The sequence below is a fragment of the Rattus rattus genome, chromosome 11, assembly GCF_011064425.1.
Source record: "Rattus rattus isolate New Zealand chromosome 11, Rrattus_CSIRO_v1, whole genome shotgun sequence".
Classification (NCBI taxonomy): Eukaryota; Metazoa; Chordata; class Mammalia; order Rodentia; family Muridae; genus Rattus; species Rattus rattus.
In genome coordinates this window covers 81126821-81151569 of record NC_046164.1, presented here as the reverse complement: position 1 = coordinate 81151569, position 24749 = coordinate 81126821, and positions in this window count along the sequence as shown.

Sequence of the window (24749 nt, the reverse complement as noted above, 5' to 3'; positions counted from 1 at the left end):
CTCCTGCCTTTGACGGCCTGGAGTGAGGTAGATGTCACAATATACTTCTTCATAACCCCCCAATGCTCACACTGTCTGTCGGCACTGTGTATGTGGTATGATCCTTTGCAGACCCCAAGTAGGCATGTTCTGTGAGGAGAAAGATGAAGAGATGGACGGAGGAACAAAGCCCCTTAGCAGTGTTCTATTAGGAAAGTCTGTTGGGCCAGTCCACTCAAGGCCTTCTGTGGACTTGATGTATACTCTCGCCCCAGTGTGTTTTCTGAACAGACAAGAGACCTTGACACTAAAGCCCCCACATCAGGGTGGAACAAGACCTGTTTCCTAGGAATTGACTCATAAATGTGTGCAAAGCAAGCTTCATTCTGCATGAATGTGTGCCACTCCTACTGCACACCAGCATAGCTAAGGGGTCTGCAAGTACATGTTTTTGCTCTTTAGTTTTTTGGGTTTTGGGAGGAGGTTGGTTGTTGTTGTCTGTCTGTCTGTCTGTCTGTCTGTCTGTCTGCTGTCTGCCTGTTTTGGTGGGGTGAGATTATAAATACAACATTTCTCCCTTTCCTTTCTTCCCTCAAAACTCTCCCATATAACCCTCCCTGCTTTCCTACAAATTCATGGCCTCTTTTTTTCGCTAATGGTAATTGCATGCATATATGTATGTACATATATTCCAAAAATATAACTTGCTAAGTTCATATATTACTTGTATGTATGTGTTCAGGGCTGAACAAAAGAAGTACATTTGGGAGTATATTCAGGATTGGGTCTCATTACCTTGAGCACTACACACGGGTAGTGAAACAAGAGAAATCAAACGAGACTTTTGTTTTGGCCAAAGTTTAGACCTAAGCTGGAGAGAAAGCTCAGTGATTAAAAGACCTCCTGCAATTATGGAGGCCCCGGGTTTAGTTCCAAGCATCCACACAGTGCTTTCAACTATCTATAACTCTAGCTCCGGGGTATTCTACACTTTCTGTCCCTCTCAATCACCTTCCTTAAACACACACACACACACACACACACACACACAGAGAGAGAGAGAGAGAGAGAGAGAGAGAGAGAGAGAGAGGGAGGAGGGAGAGAGAGAGAGAGATTGTTAAAAATAAAATTAATCCAAAAACTTTAGTCTCATCCTTATATCATCTTATCCCCCGTGATGAATATGATTGTTAGAGCCAAGACCAATAATTTCTGTATAATCCCAGACAAATCCCCAGGTGCTGCAAATCATTTGCACATTGTATCACAATACCACCACTGCCACTGTCCAGCTTGGGTTCCTCGTTTTCTTCAAAGTTGGCATCACACTAAAATGGTTCTGGAAGAACAATCATATCATCCATGAATCCTAGCAACTTTACTGTCACTCTTTAACTTAGATCCTTCTCTCTCTGGTTGGGAGTGGAAGGCATAGAAAGGGGATTTAAACCCATGCTGAACTCTTGTGGGCTATAGTCATGGCAGAGGCAGAGCATCACTGGAACTGGATCCAGATGCTACAAGAATGAAAAGCAGGTGAGCACACTAGGTTGTCAGGAATCATAGTCGCTCTGTAGCAGAAGAACATACAGATATGAGTTGAAAGAGACAGGAAAGGCCTCCAAGGTAATGGACTACAATTGTAGGCCCTTTATCTATCTACCAAAAGGTTGACTAGAGTCCAACATTATTGGAATTCAAACTCAGCCTCTAAGGTGAGACCAAGACTACTTTGGAGAAATAATCAATTCCAGGATAGAGAAAAGTAGGCTGGGTCCAGAACTGTTGGTTATGATAGAAAGTGAGAAAGTTTCCCCAACAAAAGGTGAAGTATGTTCCAGATGTGAAAGCCATCTAGAAATGGCTCATGCTGGCCAAGTGCACTCATTGATTTGAGCATCCAAATATACATAGCAATGCGATAAAACATCAGAGAAATGGAAATACAAAGAAATTCACCCTAATGATAAATCTATAGGCTAAGCAATTACTTCATTATTGGAGGAGCAGCAAGGACTCTTAATGCTGAGAGCCTAAGATGAGTATGGATAGACGCACAACTTGACTTTCATCAAAGGAAACAATGAAAATGAAAACTATTCTATTGGAAGGGACAAAGGAGGGCTGGTGAGTTGGCTCAGTAGGTAAAGTCACTTTCCACTAAGCATGAGGACCCACATGCTTGAGAGAGAAACCATCTTCAAGTACAGATTGTCCTCTGACACCTATGTGTGCTCTGTGGTCACACACACACACACACACACACACACACACACACACACACACACACACACATGGCCTACAGTTGGGAGACAAATACCTGGACTTAAGTGTCTGACACTGATGCTTTGCTCTGAATTCTGATCAAATGAGGGATTTCCCTTGAGTTCTCAAGGATTCACCTACCTCTAGGATTTATGGTTGAGATGTGTGTAATAGTTTCCTCTCCATGTCAGTAGTCTCACAGTTTTATTTTCTCCATTCCTTTTCTTTTCCCCCTAGAAGTGGGGAATTGAAAACTCAGGGTCTCGTACATGCCAGGCAAGTGATTTACCACTAGGATATGCTGCCATTCCAACTTGATAATTTTTTGTTAGAAATTAGTTCAGAAAAGGGAAGGAAAGAAGGAAGGAAGGAGGAAAGAAGGAAGGAAGGAAGGAAGGAGGAAGGAAGGACAAATGAATGAATATAGAAAGAGTAAACAAAGAAAATGGACTGAGGTAATATTAGGCAAATTTTCATTTAATTATCTGGATTATATTATACATTATGCCATTGACATCATGTATAGTATATTTACTAAAAAATGCAATGATTATTATCTAGGCAAAGACATTCTAGCATTTTTGTATGCCTTATTTTTGCATGCTTTATAACTTCTCCCATTCCTTCTCCATAAACTACTCCTCCAACTACTGAGTTTCAGCTTCTGACACATGTATCATACACAGCACCACAATTGTCATAGCCAAGGTTTAGAACCAGAAAGGCGGGGAAATAAAACCCTACTACTACTTACATGAGTGGCATCCCATCTCCATCAGTTTGTGCTGTGTGGACAGATTCTAATCCTGGCTGATCTCTGTAGCCTCTTACTCAAGCTCATCACAAGTGAACCGTGTTCAGGAAAAGAAACTGAATAAATTTCATTGACATTAAGATGATATCTGAAGGAAGCTCGGTGTTACTCCACCCACATGTCTACACTTCCATGGGATGTTATGGAACAAAGATATTTTAATCTTAATGATTTCATCTCCAAGGAGGAACTCCTACCTGCATTGTGTGTCCCTGGAGCTAAGATTATTAGTCATACCACAGGGACAACTGCCAGTCCCCTTGATTTCTATACTGCCTGTGCTTCTTCATCAATCTGGCCTTCTTTTGGTCCTTAATCCTTCTTTAAACATAACCCAAATTAAAAACTCACTCTGTCTATGTCTCTGTTTCTGTCTCTCTGTCTCTCTCTGTCTCTGTCTCTTTCTCTCTGTCTCTCTCTGTCTCTTTCTCTCTCTGTCTCTCTCTGTCTCTCTCTCTGTCTCTCTCTGTCTCTCTCTCTCTCCCTCCCTCTCTCCCTTCCCTCCCACATCCCACAATTATGAGATTCTTGGCTTATTCTAGAGAGACTGCAACTTCACAGCCCTTGCAGACGAAGCACTATTTATTATATAAAACATCATGCTACCCTTATGATATGGGGTCAATATACAGACATTTACAAAAGCACCACCACATGAGGTCTCAGGGGAAAATGATATTCTTGTATTAACTGTTGTTCAATACACAAAGAAACTTCTCTAATGAGGGCTGAGAACTGCACTAATCTATAGGCATAAAAATAGGAATTGAGCAGGTAGATTGATGCTATGTCTAGTTAACACAGTGATAGTAGTAGGTTCATCACCAGAGTAGATGACTTCCCAATGTGGGTTCTTGGTCAGACATGCAGTACCATTCACGTGTGTCCTCCTGTGGACTAGGACTGATCTGATCATTAAGTATTTGGTTACTTCCATAACACTTGGGCTACTTTGTGTGTGAGTTCATTATCTGGTTTAGTAATAAGATTTTCCTGACTTCATAAAAGGAACTGTGAAGTGTTCCTCTCCTGCTTTGTAGAATAATTTGATTAGTCCAAAATTAGTTCTTCTTTGAAGCTCTGGTAGGATTCTTCAGTGAATTATTCTGGTCCTGGACCTGTGGCTAACTCATTGTTTGTTATTAGTTTAAATTATTTATTTCATCTTTGTTTAGCTTTGGTAGGCACATGTAACTAGAGCCTCATCCATCTCTTTTAGATTTTTGAGATCTATGAAATATACAAGTTTAAAGAATGTCCTCATCATTTCCTTGTTTCTTTCTTCACTGATCCCTCTGTCACTTGGCAATGTATTCTTCGGATGCCATGAGTTTATTTCTGTTGTTTCTCTTGTTGATTTCTAGTTTTATTTCATTGTGATAAATAATACACAATGTTATTTCTTTTTTTCCTGCTTTTGTTGAAAATAATTTTTCTCACATAATATATCCTGATTACCGTTTCCCCTTCCTCTACTCCTTCCAGTTCATCCCTACATCCTCTGCCATCCTATCTCCTACTAAAACACAAACAGGCTACTAAGGGATAATAATAAAATAAGACTTGGTTAAGATCCAGCTGGCTATGTTGCAGAGGATTGCCTTATTGGGCATCACTGGGAGGGGAACCCCCTTGGTCCTATGGAGGCTCGGTGACCCAGGGTAGGGGAATGCTGGAGCGCTGAGGTAGGAGTGGGTGGGTGGGTGGGTGGGTGGTGGAGCACCCTCATAGAAACAGGGGGAGGGGAGAGGGGATAAGGTGTTTATGGAGGGGAAATTGGGAAGGAGGTAATATTTGAAATGTAAATAAATAAAATAACCAATAAAATGGGAACAAAACAATAATTAATGCATCAAGTTGGACAGGACAAACCAACAGAATGAAAAGAACCCAAGAGAAGACCCAAGAAATAGAGACATAATTGTTGGTACACTTGGGAATTCCATTAAACTGGAAGCCATAATGTATATATGAAAAGGACCTGGTACAGACCCATGCAGGCTCTGTACACTCTGCTTCAGGCTCTGTGAGTTCCTATGTGCTGTAGTCATGCTGACTTAGAGGACCTTGTTTTCTTGGTGTCCTCCATCTTCTCTAGCTCTCACACTCTTTCTGCCCCCTCGTGCTCAGGACTCTGTAATCCCTGAGGAGAGGGACTTGACGGAGACATATCCATTTGGGGCTAGTGTTCTGTGGTCTCTCACTCTCTGCATATTGTGTGGCTGTAGCTCCCTGCATTTGTTCCCATCTGCTGCAGGAGGAAGTTTCTCTCATGATGGCTGGGCAAGGCATTGATCTATGAATATAGCAGAAAGCCATTAGGAGTCATTTTATTGCTACAGTGGGGTTTGGTGTTGTTTATTTGTTGTTTTAAGAACAGTGGTGTTTGGTTTTACCCTAGGTCCCTGGGATATTTAGTATCAGGTCCTTGGTCACTCAAACATTGTCAGGTATTGGTTCCATCTTGGAATGAGTCAAATCAGGCATTGGTTGGTTAATTCCACAAACTTTATGCTACCATTTCCCTAAGATGTATTGTAGGTGCGGCACCATTGTTAATCAGGGAGTCTGTGACTGGGTTTGAGTTTATATTTCTCTTTTGGTAGAGTCAGGAGGAACTTCCTATACTAAAGTTGGTATAGTTTATGGGTGAAGACTCAGTATAGGCACCAGCTCAACTTCTCCATGTTCAATGAGTTGTGTAGGTGTTGTCTGCAATGGAGACTTGATGTCAGATAGTGGAAATCAATCTAAACTCTTGGCAACAGCCTGGTTTGGGGGACTCCCATGGAACCCATTTGGCAAACAACTCAATTAAATGTAACTCAATCCCAGGACTGGAAGCTTCATTTGGCGGTAAGGTTCTGTCTCCCCCATTATTTGGCAATTTCATTCAGATTTACTTCCTAAATGTATATATTTTAGGAAGTTTCTACTGTATTGGCTATCCATACTACCCCTCAAATGGTCCTTAATTACATCTGTCTCTTTCCTTATTCTCTCCCTGTCTCCCTCCTCCTTCACCATTTGTTCCTCCCATTGCATACCCCTGCCCCATCCATAACTACCTCTTCTATTTCCCTTTCCTAATGATATCTGTCTGTCCCCTTTGTCACCTCCTCAACACCTAACCTATGTGGTTCTATGGATTGTAGCTTGGTCATCATGGGCTTAACAGCAAATATGCACATGTAAGTGAATACGTACCATAATTATCTTTTTGGGTCTGGATGCCTTGCTCAGAATGATTATTTTTTAGTTCTATTTACCTTCAAATTTCATGATTTCATGTTTTAACATCTGAGTGGTACTCCATTATATAAATGTACCACATTTTTCATCCATTCTTCTGTTGAGAGTTTTTCCATATTTATTGAAACTCACATTGTTGTCTAATAAGTGATCTACTTTAGAGAAGGTTCTATGGGCTTCTGCGGAAAATGTACATTCTTTACTATTTGGCTGAATATTGAAGTGTTCTGTAGATGTGTGTTAGGTCTCTTTGTCTCTAGTTGTTTCTTTATCCCTTATTTCATTTTCCGTGGAGTTGATCTAAGCGAGAATGAGCTATTGAATCCATCCAATATTCCTATGTTTGGGGTCAATCTCTGATTGTAAATCTATAGTGTTTGACTTACAACATTAGTGAACCTATATTTGTTACACGTAACAAATATAGAATTGTAATTCCCTCTCTCTGAATCTTTCCCTTGATTAGTATGAAGTGACCCTTTTCATCCCTTCTGAAATAAGATTTGGTTTGACATTTATTTAATCAGATATTATCAGTAGGGTAGCTGTGCCAGCTTGTTTCATGGTCCATTTTCTTGGAATACTTTTTTCATTTGTTTTTGTTAAGACAGTATTTATGCTTGGTGTTAGAGTGCATTTCTCCAGAGAAAGCAAGAAGGACTTTATTTTCAACTTTGTATGAGTGGAGACCACTGTACTCGAAGTTACTGAAAGGCACTTTGTTCCCTTTCATTTTGCCGTGCTTCGGATTTTCTGTCTTCTTTTGTTTAACAAGTGGTTGGCATCATTTTTTTTCTTCCTCCTGTACTCTCTCAAGTGTGTTTGTCTTTCTCTTCAGACTGAAGTATTCCTTTCAACATCCTCTGTAGAACCGGCTTGGTGGTTATAAATTCCTTTAGAATGCTTTTATCCCAGAAAGGTTTTCTTTTACCTTCAATTGTTACAGATAGAATATTTTTTAAAGGTATATTAGACAGGGTTGACAATGAAGGTGTTTAGAGTTTTAAAGCTATCACTTTAAGCCCTCCTAGCTTTCATGGTTGGGATCAAAAAGTCAGTAGTTTCTGGGTGTGGTACCGCATGTCTTTAATCCTAGCACTCAGGAGGCAGAGGCAGGTGGCTCTTTGTGATTCTGAGGCCAGCCTTGTCTGCAGGGCAAGTTCCAGGACACCCAGAGCTACACAGAGAAATAGTGTCTTTTAAAAAAGTCAGTAATTATTCTTATAAGCTTGCCTTTGTATGTAACTTAGCCCTTCTCTTTTGCAGCCTTAAATATATTTTCTATGTTCTGTACATTTAGTGACCTAGAGAATCTTTTATGGTCCTGTCTGTTGGTGTTCTGTCTGCTTCTTGTATATGAATGGGCTTCTCTTTCCCTAGATTTGGACATTTTTCTTCCTATTGTTTTTTTGTTTGTTTCCATCATTTCAGTTTGGGTTTTCTTCATCATTTACTATCTTTAGTAAATTCTATTTTTGTATTGTGAATTGGCTTCCTTATTTCATTTAGCTGTGCCTATGTTCTCTTGGAAAATATCTCAGCCCCCTTTGACTTGTCTTACCAAATTTATAATCATTATTTGGAATTCTACATCTGGAATTTTGCCTAAATCATCTTTATCTGGACTCTGTATTATGGGATTGGTAATTTTTAGAGGAAGCCATTTATTTGATTATTCATGTTACTTGTAGTTTTGAGCTGGTATCTGCTCAGATGGGATTAGCTTCTTCATCCAGATGTTGGGAGGCAAAGAAAGGGAGGAAACTGGGGATAAAGGAGAGGGATGGGAGTGGAGAGGCAGGACCAGGCCCAGGAAAGACAGGAGAGAGGTGCAGTGCACCAGCAGAATGAATGCAGCTGCCTGGGAGTGGGTAGGAGTAATCTTTAGGAAGTCCCAGAGACCTGGGATAGAGAAGGCTCCCAGGAGTCAATGCTTAACCGCAGGGTCATAAAGAAGCTACCCCCTGTAGTCAGGCAGGACCGCTAGTGGAAAGATAGGGACACAAATCCACCCACAAAACTTTCCACCCAAAATCTGTCCTCTCTAAAAGAAATAGAGGAATGGAGCAGATGCTAACCAATACCCAGCCCAACATAAAACCCATCCCATGGGCCAACACCAATCCCTGACATTGTTAATGATATTGTTATGCTTGAAGACAGGAGCCTAGCATAGCTGACCTCTGAGAGGCTCCACCCAGCAGTGGACTGAAACAGAAGAAGATACACATAGCCAGACATTAGATTGAGATGGGAGACAGCCAGAAGTAGATAGGACCCTCATAGGAAGACCAAGAGAGTCAACAAACCTGGACTTCTGGGAGCTCTCAGAATTTGGGCCACCAACCAAAGAACGAGTCCCCTCACACCCCCTACACCCCCCACACCTCCATTCCCGCACATATGTAGCAGACAGGCAGCTCAGTCCTACTTGCTGCCCTGTCTAGCCTCGCTGGGGATAGTTACTAGCCACATCTAATCTTGTAGGGACTTGAAATGCCAGGGTGAGGGAATATCAGGGTGGGTTCCCCACCCTCTCAGAGGAGCTGAGGAGAGGGCATGGGAGAAGGGATTCAGTAAGGGAGAAACCAGGAAGGGGGGCAGCATTTGGAATATAAACACATTAATTTTAAAAATAGATGTAGTCCTTTTAGTTCAGATTGACTTTCTTTGAACAATTAATATGCTTGCAGAGCTCAAGAAAGAGTAGGCTGTAGAACAGTTCTGATGTTTCATCTGTAGACTGGTATTCTAGGCCCAAGATTCTATCCTCGGTCTTCTCAGATAGGCTGAGTATTATCTACGGCAAGTCATTATAGAGGAGTGAACCTACTGTGATTAAAAAAAACAATAGCTGGTTTCTAGATGGCGCCCGGATCTCGATGATCCCAGCCCACAGCTCCCTGCTCCCAAATCCCACGGGAAAGAGACTGGATTGCCCAGAAGTGTGGGCAATCCTGAGACTGCAGGGCAGGAGAGACCACCACTTCTGCCCACCTCTGCCCACATCCTTGGCCCAAGAGGAAACTGTATAGTGCCTCTGGGCGCGGGAAGATTGCAGCAGTCGAGCTACAGGAGCCCTGTGGTCCAGACTGTACCTGGATCTGTAAGGACCTGGTCAAACAGCTCTTTGTACCCAAATCCCATGGGAGGGAGAGCTAGAACTTCAGAGGGGCAGACACACCAGGGAAACCAGAGGAGGCTACTCTCTGCCCACATTTCTGACTCTAGAGGAAAACACCTAGCGCTATCTGGGCCCCCAGCGCACAGGGACCTAGGAGAAGTAGGAGCAGGCACTTCTGGTTCCCACCCACAGGGACAGCTGAAAGCCAGAGGACAGGCATGACTACATGTCTGAGAGTAGAACACTGTGTTCCCATAACTGGCTGAAAGAAAACAGGAAAACAGGCCTACAGCACTCCTGACACACAGGCCTGTAGGAAGGTCAGGCCACTGTCAGAAATAGCAAAACAAGTAACACCAGAGACAACCTGATGGCAAGAGGCAGGCACAGGAACCCAAGCAACAGAAACCAAGACTACATGGCATCATCAGAGCCCAATTGTCCCACCAAAGCAAACACTGAATATCCAAACACACCAGAAAAGCAAAATCTAGATTTAAGATCACATTTGATCATGATGATGGAGGACTTCAAGAAAGACATGAAGAACTCCCTTAGAGAAACACAGGAAAACATTAATAAACAAGTAGAAGCCTACAGAGAGGAATCGCAAAAATCCCTGAAAGAATTCCAGGAAAACACAATCAAACAGTTGAAGGAATTAAAAATGGAAATAGAAGCAATCAAGAAAGAACACATGGAAACAACCCTGGATATAGAAAACCAAAGGAAGAGACAAGGAGCTGTAGATACAAGCTTCACCAACAGAATACAAGAGATGGAAGAGAGAATCTCAGGAGCAGAAGATTCCATAGAAATCATTGACTCAACTGTCAAAGATAATGTAAAGCGGAAAAAGCTACTGGTCCAAAACATACAGGAAATCCAGGACTCAATGAGAAGATCAAACCTAAGGATAATAGGTATAGAAGAGAGTGAAGACTCCCAGTTCAAAGGACCAGTAAATATTTTCAACAAAATCATAGAAGAAAACTTCCCTAACCTAAAAAAAGAGATACCCATAGGCATACAAGAAGCCTACAGAACTCCAAATAGATTGGACCAGAAAAGAAACACTTCCCGTCACATAATAGTCAAAACACCAAACGCACAAAATAAAGAAAGATTATTAAAAGCAGTAAGGGAAAAAGGTCAAGTAACACATAAAGGCAGACCTATCAGAATCACACCAGACTTTTCGCCAGAGACTATGAAAGCCAGAAGATCCTGGACAGATGTCATACAGACCCTAAGAGAACACAAATGCCATCCCAGGTTACTGTATCCTGCAAAACTCTCAATTAACATAGATGGAGAAACCAAGATATTCCATGACAAAACCAAATTTACACAATATCTTTCTACAAATCCAGCACTACAAAGGATAATAAATGGTAAAGCCCAACATAAGGAGGCAAGCTATACCCTAGAAGAAGAAAGAAACTAATCGTCTTGGCAACAAAACAAAGGGAAGAAAAGCACACAAACATAACCTCACATCCAAATATGAATATAACAGGAAGCAAGAATCACTATTCCTTAATATCTCTCAACATCAATGGCCTCAACTCCCCAATAAAAAGGCATAGATTAACAAACTGGATACGCAACGAGGACCCTGCATTCTGCTGCCTACAGGAAACACACCTCAGAGACAAAGACAGACACTACCTCAGAGTGAAAGGCTAGAAAACAACTTTCCAAGCAAATGGTCGGAAGAAGCAAGCTGGAGTAGCCATTCTAATATCAAATAAAATCAATTTTCAACTAAAATTCATCAAAAAAGATAAGGAAGGACACTTCATATTCATCAAAGGGAAAATCCACCAAGATGAACTCTCAATCCTAAATATCTATGCCCCAAATATAAGGGCACCTACATATGTAAAAGAAACCTTACTAAAGCTCAAAACACACATTGCACTCACACAATAATATAGGAGATTTCAACACCCCACTCTCATCAATGGACAGATCATGGAAACAGAAATTAAACAGAGACGTAGACAAACTAAGAGAAGTCATGAGCCAAATGAACTTAACAGATATTTATAGAACATTCTATCCTAAAGAAAAAGGATATACCTTCTTCTCAGCTCCTCATGGTACTTTCTCCAAAATTGACCATATAATTGGTCAAAAAACGGGCCTCAACAGGTATAGAAAGATAGAAATAATCCCATGCGTGCTATCAGACCACCACGGCCTAAAACTAGTCTTCAATAACAATAAGGGAAGAATGCCCACATATACGTGGAAATTGAACAATGCTCTACTCAATGATAACCTGGTCAAGGAAGAAATAAAGAAAGAAATTAAAGACTTTTTAGAACTTAATGAAAATGAAGGTACAACATACCCAAACTTATGGGACACAATGAAAGCTGTGCTAAGAGGAAAGCTCATAGCGCTGAGTGCCTGCAGAAAGAAACAGGAAAGAGCATATGTCAGCAGCTTGACAGCACACCTAAAAGCTCTAGAACAAAAAGAAGCAAATACACCCAGGAGGAGTAGAAAGCAGGAAATAATCAAACTCAGAGCTGAAATCAACCAAGTAGAAACAAAAAGGACCATAGAAAGAATCAACAGAACCAAAAGTTGGTTCTTTGAGAAAATCAACAAGATAGATAAACCCTTAGCCAGACTAACGAGAGGACACAGAGAGTGTGTCCAAATTAACAAAATCAGAAATGAAAAGGGAGACATAACTACAGATTCAGAGGAAATTCAAAAAATCATCAGATCTTACTATAAAAGCCTATATTCAACAAAACTTGAAAATCTGCAGGAAATGGACAATTTCCTAGACAGTTACCAGGTACCGAAGTTAAATCAGGAACAGATAAACCAGTTAAACAACCCCATAACTCCTAAGGAAATAGAAGCAGTCATTAAAGGTCTCCCAACCAAAAAGAGCCCAGGTCCAGACGGGTTTAGTGCAGAATTCTATCAGACCTTCATAGAAGACCTCGTACCAATATTATCCAAACTATTCCACAAAATTGAAACAGATGGAGCACTACCGAATTCCTTCTATGAAGCCACAATTACTCTTATACCTAAACCACACAAAGACCCAACAAAGAAAGAGAACTTCAGACCAATTTCCTTATGAATATCGGCTTAAAAATACTCAATAAAATTCTGGCAAACTGAATCCAAGAGCACATCAAAACAATCATCCACCCTGATCAAGTAGGCTTCATCCCAGGCATGCAGGGATGGTTTAATATATGGAAAACCATCAACGTGATCCATTATATAAACAAACTGAAAGAACAAAACCACATGATCATTTCATTAGATGCTAAGAAAGCATTTGACAAAATTCAATACCCCTTCATGATAAAGGTCCTGGAAAGAATAGGAATTCAAGGCCCATACCTAAACATAGTAAAAGCCATATACAGCAAACCAGTTGCTAACATTAAACTAAATGGAGAGAAACTTGAAGCAATCCCACTAAAATCAGGGACTAGACAAGGCTGCCCACTCTCTCCCTACTTATTCAATATAGTTCTTGAAGTTCTAGCCAGAGCAATCAGACAACAAAAGGAGGTCAAGGGGATACAGATCGGAAAAGAAGAAGTCAAAATATCACTATTTGCAGATGATATGATAGTATATTTAAGTGATCCCAAAAGTTCCACTAGAGAACTGCTAAAGCTGATAAACAACTTCAGCAAAGTGGCTGGGTATAAAATTAACTCAAATAAATCAGTAGCCTTCCTCTACACAAAAGGGAAACAAGCCGAGAAAGAAATTAGGGAAACGACACCCTTCATAATAGACCCAAATAATATAAAGTACCTCGGTGTGACTTTAACCAAGCAAGTAAAAGATTTGTACAATAAGAACTTCAAGACTCTGAAGAAAGAAATTGAAGAAGACCTCAGAAGATGGAAAGATCTCCCATGCTCATGGATTGGCAGGATTAATATAGTAAAAAATGGCCATTTTACCAAAAGCGATCTACAGATTCAATGCAATCCCTATCAAAATACCAATCCAATTCTTCAAAGAGTTAGACAGAACAATTTGCAAATTCATGTGGAATAACAAAAAACCCAGGATAGCTAAAACTATCCTCAACAATAAAAGGACTTCAGGGGGAATCACTATCCCTGAACTCAAGCAATATTACAGAGCAATAGTGATAAAAACTGCATGGTATTGATACAGAGACAGACAGATAGACCAATGGAACAGAATTGAAGACCCAGAAATGAACCCACACACCTATGGGCACTTGATTTTTGACAAAGGAGCCAAAACCATCAAATGGAAAAAAGATATCATTTTCAGCAAATGGTGCTGGTCCAACTGCAGGTCAACATGTAGAAGAATGCAGATCGATCCATGCTTATTGCCCTGTACAAGGGATTTTTGTGACTCCTCTCTATGGGCTTCTACTTGTTTATTTATGTTTTCCTGGAATTCTTTCAGGGATTTTTGCGATTCCTCTCTGTAGGCTTCTACTTGTTCTCTAAGGGAGTTCTTCACGTCTTTCTTGAAGTCCTCCAGCATCATGATCAGATATGATTTTGAAACTAGATCTTGCTTTTCTGGTGTGTTTGGATATTCTGTGTTTGCTTTGGTGGGAGAATTGGGCTCCGATGATGCCATGTAGTCTTGGTTTCTGTTGCTTAGGTTCCTGTGCTTGCCTCTCGCCATCAGATTATCTCTAGTGTTACTTTGTTCTGCTATTTCTGACAGTGGCTAGACTGTCCTATAAGCCTGTGTGTCAGGAGTGCTGTAGACCTGTTTTCCTGTTTTCTTTCAGCCAGTTATGGGGACAGAGTGTTCTGCTTTCGGGTGTGTAGTTTTTCCTATCTACAGGTCTTCAGCTGTTCCTGTGGGCCTGTGTCTTGAGTTCACCAGGCAGGTCACTTGCAGCAGAAAAGTTCGTCTTACCTGTGGTTCCGAGGCTCAAGTTTGCTCGTGGGGTGTTGCTTATGAGCTCTCTGCACGGCGGCAGCAACCAGGAAGATCTGTGCCGCCCTTTCCGGGAGCTTCCGTGCACCAGGGTTCCAGATGGCGTTTGGTGTTTTCCTCTGGAGTCAGAGATGTGTGCAGAGTGCAGTCTCTTCTGGTTTCCCAGGCGTGTCTGCCTCTCTGAAGGTTTAGCTCTCCCTCCCATGGGATTTGGGTGCAGAGAACTGTTTATCCGGTAGGTCCTTTCAGGTTCTGGCGGTGTCTCAGACGCAGCGGTCCTGCTGCTCCTGGGCCCTCCTCTACGGGAACCAGATCCATCCATTCTTATCACCCTGTACAAAGCTTAAGTCCAAGTGGATCAAGGACCTCCACATCAAACCAAATACACTCAAACTAATAGAAGAAAAAGTGGGGAATAATCTTGAACACATGGACACTGGAGAAAATTTCCTGAACAAAACACCAATGGCTTATGCTCTAAGATCAAGAATTGACAAATGGGATCTCATAACGCTACAAAGCTGATGTAAGGCAAAGGACACTGTTGTTAGGCCAAAACAGCAACAAACAGATTTGGAAAAGATCTTTACCAATCCTACAACTGATAGAGGGCTTATATCCAAAATATACAAAGAACTCATGAAGTTAGACTGTAGGAAGACAAATATCCCTGTTAAAAATGGGGTTCAGAGTTAAACAAAGAATTCACAGCTGAGGAATGCCGAATGGCTGAGAAACAGCTAAAGAAATGTTCAACATCCTTAGTGATCAGGGAAATGCAAATCAAAACAACCCTGAGATTTCACCTCACACCAGTCAGAATGGCTAAGATCAAAAACTCAGGTGACAACAGATGCTGATGAGGATGTGGAGAAAGAGGAACACTCCTCCATTGTTGGTGGGATTTCAGACTGGTACAACCATTCTGGAAATCAGTCTGGAGGTTTCTCAGAAAATTGGACATTGCACTGCCTGAGGATCCAGCTATACCTCTCTTGGGCATATACCCAAAAGATGCCCCAACGTATAAAAAAGACACGTGCTCCACTATGTTCATCGCAGCCTTATTTATAATAGCCAGAAGCTGGAAAGAACCCAGATGCCCTTCAACAGAGGAATGGATACAGAAAATATGGTACATCTACACAATGGAGTACTACTCAGCTATTAAAAACAATGACTTTATGAAATTCATAGGCAAATGGTTGGAACTGGAAAATATCATCCTGAGTGAGGTAACCCAGCATAGAAAAATACACATGGTATGCACTCATCGATAAGTGAATATTAGCCCAAAAGCTTGAATTACCCAAGATTCAATCCATAGACCACATGAAACTAAAGAAGGACAACCAAAGTGTGGATGCATCAGTCCTTCTTAAAAGGAGGAACAAAAATATTCATAAGAGGAGATATGGAGACAAAGTTTGGAGCAGATACTGAAGGAATAGTCATTCAGAGCCTGCCCCATCTTGGTATACAGCCCATATATATACAGCCACCAAAATTAGAAAATATTGATGAAGCCAAGAAGAAGTGCATGTTGACAGGAGCCTGATATAGATGTCTCCTGAGAGGCATAGCCAAAGCATGTCAAATACAGAGGCAAATGCTAGCAGCAAACCATTGAACTGAAAATGGGGTCCCTATTGGAGGAATTAGAGGAAGGATTGAAGGAGCTGAAGGGGCTTGCAACCCCATAAGAGCAACAATACCAACCAACCAGAGCTCCCAGGTACTAAACCACTACCCAAAGACTATTCATGGACTGACCCATGGCTCCAGCTGCATATGTAGCAGAGGATGGCTTTGTTGGCACCAGTGGGAGGAGAAGTCCTTAGTCCTGTGAAAGCTGGACCCTCCAGTGTAGGGGATTGTCGGGTTTGTAGAAAGGGGATGGTTGGGAAGGGGGAACACCCTTATAGAAGAAGGGTAGGGGCATAGGATAGGGGGCTTATGGCCGGGAAAGGGAATAACATTTTAAATGTAAATAAAAATATCCAATAAAAAAGGTTCATAAGGAAAATGAGATTTCAGAAAACAAACAAACAAACAAAAAAGGTAGCATCCAGGGACTAAGCCACTACCCAAAGACTATACATGGACTGACCCTGGGCTCCAAATTCATAGGTAGCAATGAGTAGCCTAGTAGGGGCACCAGTGGAAGGGGAAGCCCTTGGTCTTGCCAAGGCTGGACCCCCAGTGAAAGGGATTGTCGGGGAGAGGGTGGTAATGAGGGGAGGAAGGGGAGGGGAAGCCCATAGAGAAGGGGAAGGGGAGGAGTTGGAGAGATGTTGGCCCGGAAACCGGGAAAGGGAATAACATTTGAAATGTAAGTAAGAAATACCCAATAAAGGCCAGAAAAAAAAAACAAAACAAAACAAAAAAACAAAACAAAACAGTAGCAGGTAAATACAAATTAACATTTCTTAAGAGCCAATTGGTTTAGGGAGTTAATGACCCTGATAGTACTGTGTGTACTGATATGTTAGTGTGAATGGACAAAGAAAACACAGGTGAGTTGTCACCCTGAGACTAGTGATAGTGATGAGTATTCAATTGCTAACTGGGAAATAGAGGAGCAGGAGATACATAAGAGTGGGGATAATTGAGGCAAAGGAAAAGGGAGGGTGGTTATGTGGGGGACTTGGTTTACAATAGCCTAAATGTATGGATAAAGATATGGACTCAGATACCACAAACCTGGTCAGCCTCTGGGAGACGTAACAGTAAGAGGAATGGGTTCAAAAAGAGAAAAGGGAAATAAAAAGAAAAATAATAATAATAAAGGAAGGAAGAAAAGGAGAGAAAGGAGACTAAACAGTAAGAGCTGTGAACGGTAGGGGACAGTGTTGGCCTGCAAGGCTGAGCTGCTGTACTATACAGATAAGAAATAGCCGTAGGAGAAGGGTGGAGAGGTGGGTGGAGAGGTGAGATAATGGAATCACTAGAAGATAAGGATTAGTTGTAGTGGGGAAGAAAAACAGGGTGGAGATATCAGAAAATGAGATTGCTGGCCTAAATGTTTTTTTCATCTCCTTGGCAGATCCCCTGGTCTTTCTCCTTGGTCCTGGGCCAGCCAGTTGAACCTGTTGACTGTGAGGGGTCCTGTTCCTTAGTGGCCTCCCAGCTCCTCTTGTTTGTGGAGTTTTTCTGACTCTCTTCTGTCAGCTATGGATAGATAAGGCAAACTCTGTTTATCGGTGACTGCTGTATTCTGATAGGAGCGGGTGTCTGGCAGCTGATTCGTGCCCAGAGCACTGCTCGATGCTGTGCTTAAGCCTTGGAGCTTCTCATTTTCCTTGTGTAACAACAACAGCGTTCTGGTTGAAGTTGCTGGGAACCCTTTCAATGAAATCCCTGCTAACATGGCTTTTATAAGTTTCCTGGTAGGAGTCTTTGGGGTAAGCTAAAATTCCAGTCATACACAAGCTGCACTGGCTTCAGTCACACAGTAAATCCAGTCTGATGGTAGAGAAAGTTCCTGAGTCCAGTGGTTGAAGAGAGCTGTTGTGGTACTGATGAAATCAATTCAGAGACTGGAGAGGTAGCTATGGGGTGATAAACCATTCCAGAACCCCTGCTTCTCACTCTGTACCCAGCCACCCATTTTAACTCTGCTTCTAGTCTTCCAGACTACCCTCACTGGGGTTTGAGAATTTTCGCTCAGATTCATAACCCATTTTTAATTGGGCTGTTTGTTTTCTTGGTGTTTAGTTGGGTTTTTTTGCTTTTCAGGTCTTTGTATAGTCTAGACACTAATCTTTTGTCAGATGTGTAACTGGCAAACATCTTCCTTTTTGAGCCCCCACTTTATTGACAGCTTCTTTTGCTGTAGAGAAACTCTTCAGTTGAATGACATCCCATTTTTCAATTATCGGTACCATGCTCTTGGCTTCTATAAGCTAAAATAGACCTATATTTTTAATAAATTATGCAGTCTCAGTAATCCTGTTACAGCAACAGAAAGCGGATTAATGGAGGGCACTGATATTAAGGGTGACCCACATGTTCTACAAAAGTCAGATAAGTTTCAAATTTTTCTGAATTATTCTACAGTAAGAATTTTATCACTCACATGAGAAAAGCTTCACAAAATTTAAATTGGCATTCTGTTTGTCTTGTGTACAGTAGGGAGAGAGGGAGTAGTACTAACCTTAAGGGGCTTTGTTCTCAGAGTCAAAGCATGGGTACCAGGCAGCTGTGCTAACTTCAGGAGACCAACTGAAGAGACAGGCAAGAGTGAAGCAGAGAGAGGAGAGCGTTTCCAACGTGGCCACAGTGAGGAAAGTAAAGAAAAAGGTTCAGTGATCCTTGAGTCCATTTGGGGTACTAGCAGAAGGTTTAGGTTCAAATAGGTTTAAATAGAGGTTTGAGAACACGTAACTAAGCTGTCTTGGCCTTGGTGTATTCTTCTCACTGCTGGCCCCTTGGCTCGGCTTCAGTCTCTCCAGCAAAGTGGTCAGAACTGTGTGAGATTCTTTTTCTTCCTCCTCCGGCTGGCAACAGGTTTCGTTCTTCTCCTTCTCAGAGCATGAGATTCCCGAGGAAACCGCAAACTCTTGGGATCTGTTGTTCACATAGCTGAAAAGGAGAGGCAAAGTGTCTCTTTTTAGCCTCCCTCTGCTCCTGCCGGGATGGCTGCACTATTAGTGCTTCTCATTTTACAGAGGCTAGCACGGTTTAGAGAGGATTCCAGTGCAGAGCTGATCACAGGGCTAGCGCTCCGAACTCTGACATGTGCAGAGGTGACGACTCCATCCTGCCGGGTGCTGGGCACTAACATACTGTTTATCACTGTAAACCCTGGCACAGCTGAAAGCCAGTCATCCTAAGAACAAGAAATATCTGGTGATGGTGAGGAAGACCTTCAGGGAAGCTACTCCGATCCTGAATGCTAAGAAAATGATGCTTTCAACATTCTTATTGGAATAAAGGAACAAAAATAAGTCCTATATCCAGGCCAGGTGAGGAGTCTAATACGTGGTACCTGGATTGAGTGAAGATCGGGTCACTCCCTGAGAGTGATGACATACCATCAGAGAACCTTCTAGAAAATATAATGCAGCTTTCGATCAAGTGGCGAATCCAGTTTCACTCTGTTTAATGATGGTCTTCCAGCAGCAATGCCCTCAGGCACCATCGAATGTTAATATTCACTGAGATACACTCGCGATGCACTTTCTATTAATTCTGCAAATGATTTTGAAAATACACTGATAAACATAGAAAAATAACGAGCCGGATGTGAAGACTGGGTTGCATGGGACAACAGGAAGGAACAACCAAGTGGAAAGGGCAGTCAGCTTCCCGTCACAGATGAAACCCCTGAGATAATTCAAAAGGAAGGAAAGTTTGTTTGGGCTGCTGGTTTCAACCCATGACTGATCGGTCCTGTTGCTTTGGGGTCTGTGAGAAGGCAAACACACATCAGGATGGAGAGGATGAGAGAGAATGCGCTGCTCAAGCCCTGGCAGTGGGAAACAAAAAGGATTCAGAAGAACATGTGTCCCACTGTTCCCTTCAGCAATGCATTACCTGTCCACCTGAAACCTCCCTGTGGGCCCCATGCTTTACGGATGTTTCACTGCATCCTAATAGTGCCAAGCTGGAGGCACTGGAACACCCCAGATGCAAACCACAGTTGACTTGCAGAAGAGATCACAGGTTAAAACTTAGTGCCAGTTGAGCTTTAGAGGATGGACGTGGGCACCTGCATGTGGAACGTGGTGTCATCTGTGGAATACATGCTTCCCTGTGTTCTAGACTCCGTGTACAGAGACTGTTGGCTGGCTACTCTGTGCTCTGAGACTCTGATGGTCCTTGTTGTGAAAGTTCCCGTTTCTCTGGTACCGAACACACTGAGCCCCTGTGCTATGAGATCCAAGACAAAGGTGCCCCATCTCCACTTCTGGAACCCGGACACAGACACAGGACCCAGATAGACGTACTCCCAGGCCCACCTTGCTCAGAGAGGGTGCCTTGCGCAGAAAAACCTCCTTGCCATTGCTTCTGCCATAGTATCCTCCCACACGTCTGGATTCACCAGCAATGGCTGTTCATGTTCCTACCCACTCCCATTGACTGTTCCTGATGCAAGGGATCACGGCAGCATCCGTGCCTGCGCACTTGCTCAGTCTGATCCTTCTACTCAAGCTCCATACCCAGCCCTATACTGCCTTGAGATGTCATTTTAGCTTACAGCCAAGAATCTTCATCAACGTGACGTACGTATGCAAAGTCTTATCTAGTGCCCAGCAAGGCACCATGCATGGGACACGCGGCCACAGCACTATGAACACTTGGGAGCGAACCCCCCAGGCCAGCCTTCTACTGAATTGCTTCCGTACTACGGTAGAAACTTGTTGCATAAATATTGAGAGAACGGAACGGAAAAATCAGCCTCAAAACCCACGTGAATCAATATCCACGCTGGAGCTATGAAATGAACATCGTGAACCGCTGAGACAGCGTGATCAGTAAAGCACTTGCCTTGAGAGCATGGGGACCTGAGTGAATATCTCAAGATCCACAATAAAAGCCAGATGTGGTAGACTATCCCGTGATGAGGAAACGAGACAGGAGGACGGGTGGCAGACTCCATGGAAGCTCAGTGGCTGACTGGTTTAACTGACTTTACAGCATTCCAGGGTCATGAGAAGTCCAGTCTCAAAGAGATAATGGAAGGTGCTTGGGAAATGTCACCAGAGGTTGTCCTCTGACCCCTGTTCATCTGCCCACACATGAATCTATATCTATACAAATGTACACACACATTTGTACACACACACACACACAAAGTGCACATCCTCTCTCAAACACCCAACACTACCATCGTTGTTTATTTAGTACAAAATTCTCCTAACTCCTCTAAGTAGTTATCGTGAGAACTTGACTGTTTTTGAGTTAGAGTTTCCGTATGTCTTCCTTGGGAATTATGAACATTCATCATGGTGCACTGGGGTTCTGAAAAGATGGATTTCTAAAAAAGCTGTGTGTATTTCAAGCGTACTCTTTGCGGAAAGAATTACTTGGCTCAACAACGAGTTGAACCCTCCCAACTTTCATTTGCTTCCTCACACGACGAGGAGCCATTCGCCTTCTGCCAATATCTTGTGAGTTCGTTGAATTTGCCTGTTACGTGGAGGTTATGCTCACTATTTCTCGTAGCCTTTAAAAGTCACACATCACACACTCTTTCCTTGTCCCACGGGTGAGCTTAAACGAGATTAGTTAATGTCATTTATGTATGCCATCAGTTAGCTCTTTCCATACACTCCCTTTCCTATGAGCAGCTCCACCCTCCTCTTTGCTAGTGTTGGCTCTGGTGTCCCAGGACTTGAATACTTTGGAATTTCTCCTTCTAGACTCCATGTAGATGTCTAGTCATTGGGTTAGCCTGAAAGAGCCCCAAACCTTCTGATCCTTCTGACTAACCTTCCCACAGGGGCGCAGACACTTATGACGGGGATAGAACTTCTGGAGTTTTGGTTGGCATCGGCTTCCTTGTGGCTGGGTGTGGATCACAGTGGAAGTATCTGGTTTTCCCTAGTTGCTTCCCTGTCTTGCCTAGGCCAGACCTTCAGCCTCCTGCTCTCATTGGCAGGCCTCTTAAAGAGGGCTCCTGGCCATTCTGATTCTCAGAATTTGCGTCTGAAATTCTCAGATTCAGGAATTTGCTGTGACTGAGTATCTCTGGCCATGAGAATATTAACGCTTATGTTGTTGCCAGTGCTGTTAACAGCTACATCAATAAGGCCCAAGAACTGCAGCAAGCTCTACCACTGTCAGTTCTTCCACTAATGACTCGAAAATGGTACTAGTGTTGCAACTCATGTTTTATAAATGAGGGAAGGGAGACTGAGGGCATCAGTCAGCCAGTGAGCGAGGAACTGGGAGCATCTTACGCCCAGGCCCGTGTGCTTCCTCCACCACCAGGGCTCCTCATTAAGGTGCCTGCTTATCCCTAGAGGATACCACAACAGACCTTCATTACTTGCAAAGGTTTTGAGATTGAAATGTTCTTTCCTTATTTGGTTCTTTCTGTCAAGGAAAGCACGTGATCACCGTTGGCTGTCTGATGTGAGAACAAAATCATGAAGGTATTTCTCAAAGAGAACAACAAATATCTTCCTTCAACCCCAACATACAGCTTATTGAAAAGTATCCAGGGGAGGAATTTACTTAATCATCCAGGATGTGCCATCTCCACTGAAGGAACAGGAGAAGGCAAAGGAGAGAGAGAGGCTGGCGTTACTTTCATAACAAGAGCCAGCCCTGGAGGAGAGGGAAACTCCAGTGAGCTATACCTACTTTGGTTTGAGTGGCTGGGTCACCCATTAAAAGATGAAATAGAGATTGGCCCTATCCCTCACCCTTAGGCACCCCACTCTTTTTTCGGGTGTCATTTTCATCAAACTTCTTAGTAGGCCACCCAGCCTAGCTGAAGCAATGGTTCAGTGAATGAGAAAGCTTATCTAAATAATAAAGATGATTGCAATGGAAATACTAGCAGTCAATATCCCAGTTCTACTTGCCCATGCACAGGAGAGCATATGTGTATACACATGTACGGTCATATGCATTCATACATTCCTGTATACATATGTAATCTAATCCTTGCAGAAGGTTGGGGGCCCACCTTGTTTATGTATTGGCCTCCAAACTATCCCAGATATCATATCAACTCTAGCAGATTCTGTCCTGTCTCTAGTCACGCTGCTATAGAGCATAGAGCATGGCAACCAATACAGCAGAACCTTTTCCTCACCCACAGTGGAACTCCCTTGGCTGATGCCTAGCGGACCTCCATTGGGCATCCCTGTAATGCCCCTTATGAGTGCCTACACAGTCACTCCTGGACATGCATGAATTTTCAACTATTGCCTGGATCACTCCTCCCAGGAATGTAACAAATTACTGGAACACTATGGACGAAATGTACTTAAAGAATCACCCACGTGTCTGTCTGCTTTGAAAAAAAGGTTTATTTGTGTTGTCTGGGCAAGACAAGTGTCAAAGCTCTCACAAACTCTGGGCGTCCTGACAGCCCCAGGTGGAGTGGAGAGACAATCCTGCCAACAAAGTCCTTGGCAAAGAAAGGCGGGAGAGAGGGAGGAAACCCTGCCTGTGTTCCCAGCATAGGAGCTGCAAAGGGGGGGTCCAATGTATTCTTGGAGTTTTCCTTTTTGCTCAATTTCTTCTTGCAAAGTTTACATTTTTCTTGAAGAAATTCCAGTCTTTTCACCCGGTGCTTTGAACTTCTCAGTATCTTTGAACCACTGAGCAGCATAAAGAAACGCCTGTCTATGCAATGTGGTAGATTGTAGGAAGCTTAAAGTGTGTTTCCCTCTGGGCACCATAGAGTTTCTTTTCAAAGACATATTAAACCAGCAGTCTGCATTCCAGTTTGTAAAAGTATTTTTTTTCACAGGCTGCCAAGAAAGGATGTGTTGCCGAGGCGGCTTACTGGTAATTAAAATGTGGCGGCCCCTATCGCAAGAGCGCCTCAAATGTTTCCTACAGAGCCGCATGGTTTCACAATCAGGAGCAGGTGCCAACTCCGCTTTGGCTGCCACTGAGCAGGTACTCGTGCCTGGGTCAACCTTGCCAGGGTCGACGGCAACTCTAGCTTTCAAAAGTCAGCCATCCAATTGCACGTGACGGCTCGTGCTTAATAGAACACTTGTAACGGAGTGGAAGCCTGTAACAACCAAAACACAAATAATAGCAAACTGTGGGTTGGGGGTGGGGAGGAGGGATGGCTTTCTCCAGCCGGCATTTTCTCAGGCTCATTGGCTCTGCCTACCTTGCGGAGTCCTTGGCAAGAATGGACTAAGCAGCCAAGCAAAAGCAAAATGAACAACTCTGGCTTCGACAGTTCTTCTATTTAAAAAAAAAAAAAAGAAAGAAAAAAGAAAGAAAGCATAAGCAGGTGGTGATGTCCAAGGCATCCCAGCCCCATGCCACAGTGAGGGGGGCTGCCTGGACTGAAGGAAACTTGGCAAATGAAGGCTTTCCACACTGCTCTGTCCATACTCAACATTTCTGCAAGACAAATGCCGGTGGTTTGCCCCCATCCAGGAGACAAAACGCTTAGTGTATGAGGTGCATTGCAGGAAGGTTGGGAGCAAGCCCCACAGGAGGCAAACTGAAAGCAGGTTTCCCACATGAAACACACTCCATCGAGATCACAGCCCTGCATAAGAGTCCCAGAAGAGGATGTTGGCCATTAGAACAAATCCCTCAACTGGGTCGATTGTTTGCTGGGGTGCATGGCCTAGCTACTCACATCAAGGAATTCGTGATAGTTAAGGTTTCATAGATCTTGTTTTATCTGGAGATTACTCTAGAAAAAATTAATCAGAAGAGTCTTTGAAG